The sequence below is a fragment of the Taudactylus pleione genome, unplaced genomic scaffold (assembly GCF_031769625.1).
Source record: "Taudactylus pleione unplaced genomic scaffold, aTauple2 ptg000016l, whole genome shotgun sequence".
In the NCBI taxonomy this organism is placed as follows: Eukaryota; Metazoa; Chordata; class Amphibia; order Anura; family Myobatrachidae; genus Taudactylus; species Taudactylus pleione.
The window spans coordinates 16,929,010-16,944,162 of NW_028284418.1; the positions used below are offsets into that span (position 1 = coordinate 16,929,010).

The 15,153-nt window shown below is 33.0% G+C and overlaps 7 non-coding genes across 7 annotated transcripts; all 7 read right to left on the reverse strand.

The window, feature by feature from the left end:
- Positions 1 to 1,160: 1,160 nt before the first annotated feature.
- On the reverse strand, positions 1,161 to 1,242 carry TRNAL-UAG (transfer RNA leucine (anticodon UAG)). Its single transcript has one exon. It is a non-coding gene; the product is annotated as a tRNA-Leu (tRNA).
- Positions 1,243 to 2,892: 1,650 nt separating this feature from the next.
- Positions 2,893 to 2,974, reverse strand: TRNAL-UAG (transfer RNA leucine (anticodon UAG)). The gene has a single exon. It is a non-coding gene; the product is annotated as a tRNA-Leu (tRNA).
- A 1,650-nt stretch (positions 2,975 to 4,624) lies between these two features.
- TRNAL-UAG (transfer RNA leucine (anticodon UAG)) lies at positions 4,625 to 4,706 on the reverse strand. The gene has a single exon. It is a non-coding gene; the product is annotated as a tRNA-Leu (tRNA).
- A 1,650-nt stretch (positions 4,707 to 6,356) lies between these two features.
- On the reverse strand, positions 6,357 to 6,438 carry TRNAL-UAG (transfer RNA leucine (anticodon UAG)). The gene has a single exon. It is a non-coding gene; the product is annotated as a tRNA-Leu (tRNA).
- A 1,646-nt stretch (positions 6,439 to 8,084) lies between these two features.
- TRNAL-UAG (transfer RNA leucine (anticodon UAG)) lies at positions 8,085 to 8,166 on the reverse strand. The gene has a single exon. It is a non-coding gene; the product is annotated as a tRNA-Leu (tRNA).
- Positions 8,167 to 9,816: 1,650 nt separating this feature from the next.
- On the reverse strand, positions 9,817 to 9,898 carry TRNAL-UAG (transfer RNA leucine (anticodon UAG)). The gene has a single exon. It is a non-coding gene; the product is annotated as a tRNA-Leu (tRNA).
- A 3,359-nt stretch (positions 9,899 to 13,257) lies between these two features.
- TRNAL-UAG (transfer RNA leucine (anticodon UAG)) lies at positions 13,258 to 13,339 on the reverse strand. Its single transcript has one exon. It is a non-coding gene; the product is annotated as a tRNA-Leu (tRNA).
- Positions 13,340 to 15,153: the final 1,814 nt, after the last annotated feature.

The following is a 15,153-nucleotide window of genomic DNA, read 5'->3' on the forward strand; positions in this document are numbered from 1 at the left end:
ATCTTCTCCTTGGAGAATAAATATGGCAGCAGCGGGATTTGATTCCAGCAGCTTGAATAGCTCTGTCATCCTACAACCTGCTGTACACTTTAAAATAATTTAACTCTCATATCTGGAATGTCATTCAAAACTTTACCCAAAGTCAGGAAAAGCAGAGATAAAATGTAAAAGAAGCCAGGTACATTTAACAAGTAATGATTATATTTGTCTTCAGATTTCCTTCATTTAGTGCAACTGATGTATCCAAATAACTTTGAAGTACTATTCAAATGCCTAAGATAGACAGCTGTGAGATTAAAATCCAGAAAGATAGGAAAGATAGAGAAATCGGAATATAAATCCATCAATTTATACCAATGAGTCACGTTGCCAACATTTCCATCTCTAATTGTATGATAAGACCACTCAGTAATTAAATATTAGTTATGATATTACTTCTAATTACTTCATGCCAACTTAATTTTGGCTCATCTTTACTCTTAGCAGATAACATTTTTAAAACGTTTGGGAAGTCTCTTGTAACAATGATGAACTGTTGAGTAGCTATAGGAATCTTCCACCAACCAAATTCAGTTGGGTAATATCCTATCTAATGGAAAAAAAGAATCACTTTGCCATCAATAACTGCCCTACTCTTTGTATAATAAAGATGGCAGTAGTGAGATTTGCACCCACACCTCCAAAGAGACTGGAGCCTTAATCCAGCGCCTTAGACTGCTCGGCCATGCTACCACATGTGCATGTTGTTAGGGTAGCTCACAGATCTAGAACATCAAAATAAAAGGGTTTTTTTGTTTTAAAGTATTAATTGAAAAGATGTCAGCAAAAGCTAAAAGAAAGTTCATTATTAAACATAAATCCGATGAGAAATTCAGATTTTTTATAGAATTGCATTTTGTTTATTTTCATTGAAATAACAAAAGAAATTGAGATGCATGAAGTAATAAAATATTAGTTCTGATATGGCACATAATTACTTAATGCAAAATTAAAATTTGAATGTCTTTATTGTTAGCAGATATCATTATTTTAAAGGTTTGAGAAGACTGTTGCAACTATGATGAACTGTTGGGAACTTGGTGGCTAATGCAGGGTACTATCACCAACCTTTTTCAGTTGGTTAATATCTGATCAAAAATCAATTATTTGGAAAATAAGATTGGCAGCAGTGGGATTTGAACCCACGCCTCCGAAGAGACTGGAGCCTAAATCCAGCGCCTTAGACCGCTCGGCCATGCTACCACTGGCACACATGGAGTTCTTATCTCACAGATCTTTCATATAATTAAGATTGCTGCAAATTAAATGTTTAATTTTGTTTTAAAGCGACACTTGGAAAGAAGTGTCATGTTAAAAGTCTATGAAATGAAAAACAATTTGCTAATACAAGATTTCAATGAAAGGTAAAAACATCCATGTTTTACTTGGTAATATTGATGAGAACTGATTTTTTTATTTTCTCAGTTACTTTTTGTTTGTTTTAACTGACATATTCAAAAATTGAGATGCTTGCTAGATGCATAATGTAGATCGCAGAGATATTCAAAGCCACTTTTTGAGAGCAACAATACATTTTAGATAGTTCTATAAAAGGTTTGAGAAAACTATTAAAACCATGATAACTTGTTTTGAGCTACTGCATGTGACAGCTTATGGTGTGCTTCCACTAACCAAATTTAGCTTCTTTTATACCTTATCTACTTTAGGAAAGCACTTTGATATATATCACTGGATCTTCTCCTTGGAGAATAAATATGGCAGCAGTGGGATTTGATTCCAGCAGCTTGAATAGCTCTGTCATCCTACAACCTGCTTAACACTTTAAAATATTTTAGCTCTCATATCTGGAATGTCATTCAAAACTTTACCCAAAGTCAGGAAAAGCTGAGATAAAATGCAAAAGAAGCCAGGTACATTTAACAAGTAATGATTATATTTGTCTTCAAATTTCCTTCATTTAGTGCAACTGATGTATCCAAATAACTTTTAAGTATTATTCAAATGCCTAAAATAGACAGCTGTGAGATTAAAATCCAGAGAGATAGGAAAGATAGAGAAATCAGAATATAAATCCATCAATTTATACCAATGAGTCACGTTGCCAACATTTCCATCTCTAATTGTATGATAAGACCACTCAGTAATTAAATATTAGTTATGATATTACTTCTAATTAATTCATGCCAACTTAATTTTGGCTCATCTTTACTCTTAGCAGATAACATTTTTAAAACGTTTGGGAAGTCTCTTGTAACAATGATGAACTGTTGAGTAGCTATAGGAATCTTCCACCAACCAACTTCAGCTGGGTAATATCCTATCTAATGGAAAAAAAGAATCACTTTGCCATCAATAACTGCCCTACTCTTTGTATAATAAAGATGGCAGTAGTGAGATTTGCACCCACACCTCCAAAGAGACTGGAGCCTTAATCCAGCGCCTTAGACTGCTCGGCCATGCTACCACATGTGCATGTTGTTAGGGTAGCTCACAGATCTAGAACATCAAAATAAAAGGGTTTTTTTGTTTTAAAGTATTAATTGAAAAGATGTCAGCAAAAGTTAAAAGAAAGTTCATTATTAAACATAAATCCGATGAGAAATTCTGATTTTTTATAGAATTGCATTTTGTTTATTTTCATTGAAATAACAAAAGAAATTGAGATGCATGAAGTAATAAAATATTAGTTCTGATAGGGCACATAATTACTTAATGCAAAATTAAAATTTGAATGTCTTTATTGTTAGCAGATATCATTATTTTAAAGGTTTGAGAAGAATGTTGCAACTATGATGAACTGTTGGGAACTTGGTGGCTAATGCAGGGTACTATCACCAACCTTTTTCAGTTGGTTAATATCTGATTAAAAATCAATTCTTTGGAAAATAAGATTGGCAGCAGTGGGATTTGAACCCACGCCTCCGAAGAGACTGGAGCCTAAATCCAGTGCCTTAGACCGCTCGGCCATGCTACCACTGGCACACATGGAGTTCTTATCTCACAGATCTTTCATATAATTAAGATTGCTGCAAATTAAATGTTTAATTTGGTTTTAAAGCGACACTTGGAAAGAAGTGTCATGTTAAAAGTCTATGAAATGATAAACAATTCGCTAATACAAGATTTCAATGAAAGGTAAAAACATCCATGTTTTACTTGGTAATATTGATGAGAACTGATTTTTTAATTTTCTCAGTTACTTTTTGTTTGTTTTAACTGACATATTCAAAAATTGAGATGCTTGCTAGATGCATAATGTAGATCACAGAGATATTCGAAGCCACTTTTTGAGAGCAACAATACAATTTAGATAGTTCTAAAAAAGGTTTGAGAAAACTATTAAAACCATGATAACTTGTTTTGAGCTACTGCATGTGACAGCTTATGGTGTGCTTCCACCAACCAAATTTAGCTTCTTTTATACCTTATCTACTTTAGGAATACACTTTGATATATATCACTGGATCTTCTCCTTGGAGAATAAATATGGCAGCAGTGGGATTTGATTCCAGCAGCTTGAATAGCTCTGTCATCCTACAACCTGCTGTACACTTTAAAATAATTTAACTCTCATATCTGGAATGTCATTCAAAACTTTACCCAAAGTCAGGAAAAGCAGAGATAAAATGTAAAAGAAGCCAGGTACATTTAACAAGTAATGATTATATTTTTCTTCAGATTTCCTTCATTTAGTGCAACTGATGTATCCAAATAACTTTGAAGTACTATTCAAATGCCTAAGATAGACAGCTGTGAGATTAAAATCCAGAAAGATAGGAAAGATAGAGAAATCGGAATATAAATCCATCAATTTATACCAATGAGTCACGTTGCCAACATTTCCATCTCTAATTGTATGATAAGACCACTCAGTAATTAAATATTAGTTATGATATTACTTCTAATTACTTCATGCCAACTTAATTTTGGCTCATCTTTACTCTTAGCAGATAACATTTTTAAAACGTTTGGGAAGTCTCTTGTAACAATGATGAACTGTTGAGTAGCTATAGGAATCTTCCACCAACCAAATTCAGTTGGGTAATATCCTATCTAATGAAAAAAAAGAATCACTTTGCCATCAATAACTGCCCTACTCTTTGTATAATAAAGATGGCAGTAGTGAGATTTGCACCCACACCTCCAAAGAGACTGGAGCCTTAATATAGCGCCTTAGACTGCTCGGCCATGCTACCACATGTGCATGTTGTTAGGGTAGCTCACAGATCTAGAACATCAAAATAAAAGGGTTTTTTTGTTTTAAAGTATTAATTGAAAAGATGTCAGCAAAAGCTAAAAGAAAGTTCATTATTAAACATAAATCCGATGAGAAATTCAGATTTTTTATAGAATTGCATTTTGTTTATTTTCATTGAAATAACAAAAGAAATTGAGATGCATGAAGTAATAAAATATTAGTTCTGATATGGCACATAATTACTTAATGCAAAATTAAAATTTGAATGTCTTTATTGTTAGCAGATATCATTATTTTAAAGGTTTGAGAAGACTGTTGCAACTATGATGAACTGTTGGGAACTTGGTGGCTAATGCAGGGTACTATCAACAACCTTTTTCAGTTGGTTAATATCTGATCAAAAATCAATTCTTTGGAAAATAAGATTGGCAGCAGTGGGATTTGAACCCACGCCTCCGAAGAGACTGGAGCCTAAATCCAGCGCCTTAGACCGCTCGGCCATGCTACCACTGGCACACATGGAGTTCTTATCTCACAGATCTTTCATATAATTAAGATTGCTGCAAATTAAATGTTTAATTTTGTTTTAAAGCGACACTTGGAAAGAAGTGTCATGTTAAAAGTCTATGAAATGAAAAACAATTTGCTAATACAAGATTTCAATGAAAGGTAAAAACATCTATGTTTTACTTGGTAATATTGATGAGAACTGATTTTTTAATTTTCTCAGTTACTTTTTGTTTGTTTTAACTGACATATTCAAAAATTGAGATGCTTGCTAGATGCATAATGTAGATCGCAGAGATATTCAAAGCCACTTTTTGAGAGCAACAATACATTTTAGATAGTTCTATAAAAGGTTTGAGAAAACTATTAAAACCATGATAACTTGTTTTGAGCTACTGCATGTGACAGCTTATGGTGTGCTTCCACTAACCAAATTTAGCTTCTTTTATACCTTATCTACTTTAGGAATACACTTTGATATATATCACTGGATCTTCTCCTTGGAGAATAAATATGGCAGCAGTGGGATTTGATTCCAGCAGCTTGAATAGCTCTGTCATCCTACAACCTGCTTAACACTTTAAAATATTTTAGCTCTCATATCTGGAATGTCATTCAAAACTTTACCCAAAGTCAGGAAAAGCTGAGATAAAATGCAAAAGAAGCCAGGTACATTTAACAAGTAATGATTATATTTGTCTTCAAATTTCCTTCATTTAGTGCAACTGATGTATCCAAATAACTTTTAAGTATTATTCAAATGCCTAAAATAGACAGCTGTGAGATTAAAATCCAGAGAGATAGGAAAGATAGAGAAATCAGAATATAAATCCATCAATTTATACCAATGAGTCACGTTGCCAACATTTCCATCTCTAATTGTATGATAAGACCACTCAGTAATTAAATATTAGTTATGATATTACTTCTAATTAATTCATGCCAACTTAATTTTGGCTCATCTTTACTCTTAGCAGATAACATTTTTAAAACGTTTGGGAAGTCTCTTGTAACAATGATGAACTGTTGAGTAGCTATAGGAATCTTCCACCAACCAACTTCAGCTGGGTAATATCCTATCTAATGGAAAAAAAGAATCACTTTGCCATCAATAACTGCCCTACTCTTTGTATAATAAAGATGGCAGTAGTGAGATTTGCACCCACGCCTCCAAAGAGACTGGAGCCTTAATCCGGCGCTTTAGACTGCTCGGCCATGCTACCACATGTGCATGTTGTTAGGGTAGCTCACAGATCTAGAACATCAAAATTAAAGGGTTTTTTTGTTTTAAAGTATTAATTGAAAAGATGTCAGCAAAGGTTAAAAGAAAGTTCATTATTAAACATAAATCCGATGAGAAATTCAGATTTTTTATTGAATTGCATTTTGTTTATTTTCATTGAAATAACAAAAGAAATTGAGATGCATGAAGTAATAAAATATTAGTTCTGATAGGGCACATAATTACTTAATTCAAAATTAAAATTTGAATGTCTTTATTGTTAGCAGATATCATTATTTTAAAGATTTCAGAAGACTGTTGCAACTATGATGAACTGTTGGGAACTTGGTGGCTAATGCAGGGTACTATCACCAACCTTTTTCAGTTGGTTAATATCTGATCAAAAATCAATTCTTTGGAAAATAAGATTGGCAGCAGTGGGATTTGAACCCACGTCTCCGAAGAGACTGGAGCCTAAATCCAGCGCCTTAGACCGCTTGGCCATGCTACCACTGGCACACATGGAGTTCTTATCTCACAGATCTTTCATATAATTAAGATTGCTGCAAATTAAATGTTTAATTTTGTTTTAAAGCGACACTTGGAAAGAAGTGTCATGTTAAAAGTCTATGAAATGAAAAATAATTTGCTAATACAAGATTTCAATGAAAGTTAAAAACATCCATGTTTTACTTGGTAATATTGATGAGAACTGATTTTTTAATTTTCTCAGTTACTTTTTGTTTGTTTTAACTGACATATTCAAAAATTGAGATGCTTGCTAGATGCATAATGTAGATCACAGAGATATTCAAAGCCACTTTTTGAGAGCAACAATACATTTTAGATAGTTCTATAAAAGGTTTGAGAAAACTATTAAAACCATGATAACTTGTTTTGAGCTACTGCATGTGACAGCTTATGGTGTGCTTCCACTAACCAAATTTAGCTTCTTTTATACCTTATCTACTTTAGGAAAGCACTTTGATATATATCACTGGATCTTCTCCTTGGAGAATAAATATGGCAGCAGTGGGATTTGATTCCAGCAGCTTGAATAGCTCTGTCATCCTACAACCTGCTTAACACTTTAAAATATTTTAGCTCTCATATCTGGAATGTCATTCAAAACTTTACCAAAAGTCAGGGAAAGCTGAGATAAAATGCAAAAGAAGCCAGGTACATTTAACAAGTAATGATTATATTTGTCTTCAAATTTCCTTCATTTAGTGCAACTGATGTATCCAAATAACTTTTAAGTATTATTCAAATGCCTAAAATAGACAGCTGTGAGATTAAAATCCAGAGAGATAGGAAAGATAGAGAAATCAGAATATAAATCCATCAATTTATACCAATGAGTCACGTTGCCAACATTTCCATCTGTATGATAAGACCACTCAGTAATTAAATATTAGTTATGATATTACTTCTAATTAATTCATGCCAACTTAATTTTAGCTCATCTTTACTCTTAGCAGATAACATTTTTAAAACGTTTGGGAAGTCTCTTGTAACAATGATGAACTGTTGAGTAGCTATAGGAATCTTCCACCAACCAACTTCAGCTGGGTAATATCCTATCTAATGGAAAAAAAGAATCACTTTGCCATCAATAACTGCCCTACTCTTTGTATAATAAAGATGGCAGTAGTGAGATTTGCACCCACGCCTCCAAAGAGACTGGAGCCTTAATCCTGCGCTTTAGACTGCTCGGCCATGCTACCACATGTGCATGTTGTTAGGGTAGCTCACAGATCTAGAACATCAAAATTAAAGGGTTTTTTTGTTTTAAAGTATTAATTGAAAAGATGTCAGCAAAGGTTAAAAGAAAGTTCATTATTAAACTTAAATCCGATGAGAAATTCAGATTTTTTATTGAATTGCATTTTGTTTATTTTCATTGAAATAACAAAAGAAATTGAGATGCATGAAGTAATAAAATATTTTATTACTGATAGGGCACATAATTACTTCATGCAAAATTAAAATTTGATTATCTTTATTGTTAGCAGATATCATTATTTTAAAGGTTTGAGAAGACTGTTGCAACTATGATGAACTGTTGGGAACTTGGTGGCTAATGCAGGGTACTATCACCAACCTTTTTCAGTTGGTTAATATCTGATCAAAAATCAATTCTATGGAAAATAAGATTGGCAGCAGTGGGATTTGAACCCACGCCTCCGAAGAGACTGGAGCCTAAATCCAGCGCCTTAGACCGCTTGGCCATGCTACCACTGGCACACATGGCGTTCTTATCTCACAGATCTTTCATATAATTAAGATTGCTGCAAATTAAATGTTTCATTTTGTTTTAAAGCGACACTTGGAAAGAAGTGTCATGTTAAAAGTCTATGAAATGATAAACAATTCGATAATACAAGATTTCAATGAAAGGTAAAAACATCCATGTTTTACTTGGTAATATTGATGAGAACTGATTTTTTAATTTTCTCAGTTACTTTTTGTTTGTTTTAACTGACATATTCAAAAATTGAGATGCTTGCTAGATGTATGATGTAGATCGCAGAGATATTCAAAGCCACTTTTTGAGAGCAACAATACAATTTAGATAGTTCTAAAAAAGGTTTGAGAAAACTATTAAAACCATGATAACTTGTTTTGAGCTACTGCATGTGACAGCTTATGGTGTGCTTCCACCAACCAAATTTAGCTTCTTTTATACCTTATCTATTTTAGGAATACACTTTGATATATATCACTGGATCTTCTCCTTGGAGAATAAATATGGCAGCAGTGGGATTTGATTCCAGCAGCTTGAATAGCTCTGTCATCCTACAACCTGCTGTACACTTTAAAATATTTTAACTCTCATATCTGGAATGTCATACAAAACTTTACCCAAAGTCAGGAAAAGCAGAGATAAAATGTAAAAGAAGCCAGGTACATTTAACAAGTAATGATTATATTTGTCTTCAGATTTCCTTCATTTAGTGCAACTGATGTATCCAAATAACTTTGAAGTACTATTCAAATGCCTAAAATAGACAGCTGTGAGATTAAAATCCAGAAAGATAGGAAAGATAGAGAAATTGGAATATAAATCCATCAATTTATACCAATGAATCACGTTGCCAACATTTCCATCTCTAATTGTATGATAAGACCACTCAGTAATTAAATATTAGTTATGATATTGCTTCTAATTACTTCATGCCAACTTAATTTTGACTCATCTTTACTCTTAGCAGATAAAATTTTTAAAACGTTTGGGAAGTCTCTTGTAACAATGATGAACTGTTGAGTAGCTATAGGAATCTTCCACCAACCAACTTCAGTTGGGTAATATCCTATCTAATGGAAAAAAAGAATCACTTTGCCATCAATAACTGCCCTACTCTTTGTATAATAAAGATGGCAGTAGTGAGATTTTCACCCACACCTCCAAAGAGACTGGAGCCTTAATCCAGCGCCTTAGACTGCTCGGCCATGCTACCACATGTGCATGTTGTTAGGGTAACTCACAGATCTAGAACATCAAAATAAAAGGGTTTTTTTGTTTTAAAGTATTAATTGAAAAGATGTCAGCAAAAGTTAAAAGAAAGTTCATTATTAAACATAAATCCGATGAGAAATTCTGATTTTTTATAGAATTGCATTTTGTTTATTTTCATTGAAATAACAAAAGAAATTGAGATGCATGAAGTAATAAAATATTAGTTCTGATAGGGCACATAATTACTTAATGCAAAATTAAAATTTGAATGTCTTTATTGTTAGCAGATATCATTATTTTAAAGGTTTCAGAAGACTGTTGCAACTATGATGAACTGTTGGGAACTTGGTGGCTAATGCAGGGTACTATCACCAACCTTTTTCAGTTGGTTAATATCTGATCAAAAATGAATTCTTTGGAAAATAAGATTGGCAGCAGTGGGATTTGAACCCACGCCTCCGAAGAGACTGGAGCCTAAATCCAGCGCCTTAGACCGCTTGGCCATGCTACCACTGGCACACATGGAGTTCTTATCTCACAGATCTTTCATATAATTAAGATTGCTGCAAATTAAATGTTTAATTTTGTTTTAAAGCGACACTTGGAAAGAAGTGTCATGTTAAAAGTCTATGAAATGAAAAACAATTTGCTAATACAAGATTTCAATGAAAGGTAAAAACATCCATGTTTTACTTGGTAATATTGATGAGAACTGATTTTTTTATTTTCTCAGTTACTTTTTGTTTGTTTTAACTGACATATTCAAAAATTGAGATGCTTGCTAGATGCATAATGTAGATCGCAGAGATATTCAAAGCCACTTTTTGAGAGCAACAATACATTTTAGATAGTTCTATAAAAGGTTTGAGAAAACTATTAAAACCATGATAACTTGTTTTGAGCTACTGCATGTGACAGCTTATGGTGTGCTTCCACTAACCAAATTTAGCTTCTTTTATACCTTATCTACTTTAGGAAAGCACTTTGATATATATCACTGGATCTTCTCCTTGGAGAATAAATATGGCAGCAGTGGGATTTGATTCCAGCAGCTTGAATAGCTCTGTCATCCTACAACCTGCTTAACACTTTAAAATATTTTAGCTTTCATATCTGGAATGTCATTCAAAACTTTACCCAAAGTCAGGAAAAGCTGAGATAAAATGCAAAAGAAGCCAGGTACATTTAACAAGTAATGATTATATTTGTCTTCAAATTTCCTTCATTTAGTGCAACTGATGTATCCAAATAACTTTTACGTATTATTCAAATGCCTAAAATAGACAGCTGTGAGATTAAAATCCAGAGAGATAGGAAAGATAGAGAAATCGGAATATAAATCCATCAATTTATACCAATGAGTCACGTTGCCAACATTTCCATCTCTAATTGTATGATAAGACCACTCAGTAATTAAATATTAGTTATGATATTACTTCTAATTAATTCATGCCAACTTAATTTTGGCTCATCTTTACTCTTAGCAGATAACATTTTTAAAACGTTTGTGAAGTCTCTTGTAACAATGATGAACTGTTGAGTAGCTATAGGAATCTTCCACCAACCAACTTCAGCTGGGTAATATCCTATCTAATGGAAAAAAAGAATCACTTTGCCATCAATAACTGCCCTACTCTTTGTATAATAAAGATGGCAGTAGTGAGATTTGCACCCACACCTCCAAAGAGACTGGAGCCTTAATCCAGCGCCTTAGACTGCTCAGCCATGCTACCACATGTGCATGTTGTTAGGGTAGCTCACAGATCTAGAACATCAAAATAAAAGGGTTTTTTTTTTTTAAAGTATTAATTGAAAAGATGTCAGCAAAAGTTAAAAGAAAGTTCATTATTAAACATAAATCCGATGAGAAATTCTGATTTTTTATAGAATTGCATTTTGTTTATTTTCATTGAAATAACAAAAGAAATTGAGATGCATGAAGTAATAAAATATTTTATTACTGATAGGGCACATAATTACTTCATGCAAAATTAAAATTTGAATATCTTTATTGTTAGCAGATATCATTATTTTAAAGGTTTGAGAAGACTGTTGCAAATATGATGAACTGTTGGGAACTTGGTGGCTAATGCAGGGTACTATCACCAACCTTTTTCAGTTGGTTAATATCTGATCAAAAATCAATTCTTTGGAAAATAAGATTGGCAGCAGTGGGATTTGAACCTAAATCCAGCGCCTTAGAACGCTCGGCCATGCTACCACTGGCACACATGGAGTTCTTATCTCACAGATCTTTCATATAATTAAGATTGCTGCAAATTAAATGTTTAATTTTGTTTTAAAGCGACACTTGGAAAGAAGTGTCATGTTAAAAGTCTATGAAATGATAAACAATTCGCTAATACAAGATTTCAATGAAAGGTAAAACATCCATGTTTTACTTGGTAATATTGATGAGAACTGATTTTTTAATTTTCTCAGTTACTTTTTGTTTGTTTTAACTGACATATTCAAAAATAGAGATGCTTGCTAGATGCATAATGTAGATCGCAGAGATATTCAAAGCCACTTTTTGAGAAACACAATACAATTTAAATAGTTCTAAAAAAGGTTTGAGAAAACTATTAAAACCATGATAACTTGTTTTGAGCTACTGCATGTGACAGCTTATGGTGTGCTTCCACCAACCAAATTTAGCTTCTTTTATACCTTATCTTCTTTAGGAATAAATTTTGATATATATCACTGGATCTTCTCCTTGGAGAATAAATATGGCAGCAGTGGGATTTGATTCCAGCAGCTTGAATAGCTCTGTCATCCTACAACCTGCTGTACACTTTAAAATATTTTAACTCTCATATCTGGAATGTCATTCAAAACTTTACCCAAAGTCAGGAAAAGCAGAGATAAAATGTAAAAGAAGCCAGGTACATTTAACAAGTAATGATTATATTTGTTTTCAGATTTCCTTCATTTAGTGCAACTGATGTATCCAAATAACTTTGAAGTACTATTCAAATGCCTAAGATAGACAGCTGTGAGATTAAAATCCAGAAAGATAGGAAAGATAGAGAAATCGGAATATAAATCCATCAATTTATACCAATGAGTCACGTTGCCAACATTTCCATCTCTAATTGTATGATAAGACCACTCAGTAATTAAATATTAGTTATGATATTACTTCTAATTACTTCATGCCAACTTAATTTTGGCTCATCTTTACTCTTAGCAGATAACATTTTTAAAACGTTTGGGAAGTCTCTTGTAACAATGATGAACTGTTGAGTAGCTATAGGAATCTTCCACCAACCAACTTCAGCTGGGTAATATCCTATCTAATGGAAAAAAAGAATCACTTTGCCATCAATAACTGCCCTACTCTTTGTATAATAAAGATGGCAGTAGTGAGATTTGCACCCACGCCTCCAAAGAGACTGGAGCCTTAATCCAGCGCCTTAGACTGCTCGGCCATGCTGCCACATGTGCATGTTGTTAGGTTAGCTCACAGATCTAGAACATCAAAATTAAAGGGTTTTTTTGTTTTAAAGTATTAATTGAAAAGATGTCAGCAAAGGTTAAAAGAAAGTTCATTATTAAACATAAATCCGATGAGAAATTCAGATTTTTTATTGAATTGCATTTTGTTTATTTTCATTGAAATAACAAAAGAAATTGAGATGCATGAAGTAATAAAATATTAGTTCTGATAGGGCACATAATTACTTAATGCAAAATTAAAATTTGAATGTCTTTATTGTTAGCAGATATCATTATTTTAAAGGTTTCAGAAGACTGTTGCAACTATGATGAACTGTTGGGAACTTGGTGGCTAATGCAGGGTACTATCACCAACCTTTTTCAGTTGGTTAATATCTGATCAAAAATGAATTCTTTGGAAAATAAGATTGGCAGCAGTTGGATTTGAACCCACGCCTCCGAAGAGACTGGAGCCTAAATCCAGCGCCTTAGACCGCTTGGCCATGCTACCACTGGCACACATGGAGTTCTTATCTCACAGATCTTTCATATAATTAAGATTGCTGCAAATTAAATGTTTAATTTTGTTTTAAAGCGACACTTGGAAAGAAGTGTCATGTTAAAAGTCTATGAAATGAAAAACAATTTGCTAATACAAGATTTCAATGAAAGGTAAAAACATCCATGTTTTACTTGGTAATATTGATGAGAACTGATTTTTTAATTTTCTCAGTTACTTTTTGTTTGTTTTAACTGACATATTGAAAAATTGAGATGCTTGCTAGATGCATAATGTAGATCGCAGAGATATTCAAAGCCACTTTTTGAGAGCAACAATACATTTTAGATAGTTCTATAAAAGGTTTGAGAAAACTATTAAAACCATGATAACTTGTTTTGAGCTACTGCATGTGACAGCTTATGGTGAGCTTCCACTAACCAAATTTAGCTTCTTTTATACCTTATCTACTTTAGGAAAGCACTTTGATATATATCACTGGATCTTCTCCTTGGAGAATAAATATGGCAGCAGTGGGATTTGATTCCAGCAGCTTGAATAGCTCTGTCATCCTACAACCTGCTTAACACTTTAAAATATTTTAGCTCTCATATCTGGAATGTCATTCAAAACTTTACCCAAAGTCAGGAAAAGCTGAGATAAAATGCAAAAGAAGCCAGGTACATTTAACAAGTAATGATTATATTTGTCTTCAAATTTCCTTCATTTAGTGCAACTGATGTATCCAAATAACTTTTAAGTATTATTCAAATGCCTAAAATAGACAGCTGTGAGATTAAAATCCAGAGAGATAGGAAAGATAGAGAAATCGGAATATAAATCCATCAATTTATACCAATGAGTCACGTTGCCAACATTTCCATCTCTAATTGTATGATAAGACCACTCAGTAATTAAATATTAGTTATGATATTACTTCTAATTAATTCATGCCAACTTAATTTTGGCTCATCTTTACTCTTAGCAGATAACATTTTTAAAACATTTGGGAAGTCTCTTGTAACAATGATGAATTGTTGAGTAGCTATAGGAATCTTCCACCAACCAACTTCAGCTGGGTAATATCCTATCTAATTGAAAAAAAGAATCACTTTGCCATCAATAACTGCCCTACTCTTTGTATAATAAAGATGGCAGTAGTGAGATTTGCACCCACACCTCCAAAGAGACTGGAGCCTTAATCCAGCGCCTTAGACTGCTCAGCCATGCTACCACATGTGCATGTTGTTAGGGTAGCTCACAGATCTAGAACATCAAAATAAAAGGGTTTTTTTGTTTTAAAGTATTAATTGAAAAGATGTCAGCAAAAGTTAAAAGAAAGTTCATTATTAAACATAAATCCGATGAGAAATTCTGATTTTTTATAGAATTGCATTTTGTTTATTTTCATTGAAATAACAAAAGAAATTGAGATGCATGAAGTAATAAAATATTTTATTACTGATAGGGCACATAATTACTTCATGCAAAATTAAAATTTGAATATCTTTATTGTTAGCAGATATCATTATTTTAAAGGTTTGAGAAGACTGTTGCAACTATGATGAACTGTTGGGAACTTGGTGGCTAATGCAGGGTACTATCACCAACCTTTTTCAGTTGGTTAATATCTGATCAAAAATCAATTCTTTGGAAAATAAGATTGGCAGCAGTGGGATTTGAACCTAAATCCAGCGCCTTAGAACGCTCGGCCATGCTACCACTGGCACACATGGAGTTCTTATCTCACAGATCTTTCATATAATTAAGATTGCTGCAAATTAAATGTTTAATTTTGTTTTAAAGCGACACTTGGAAAGAAGTGT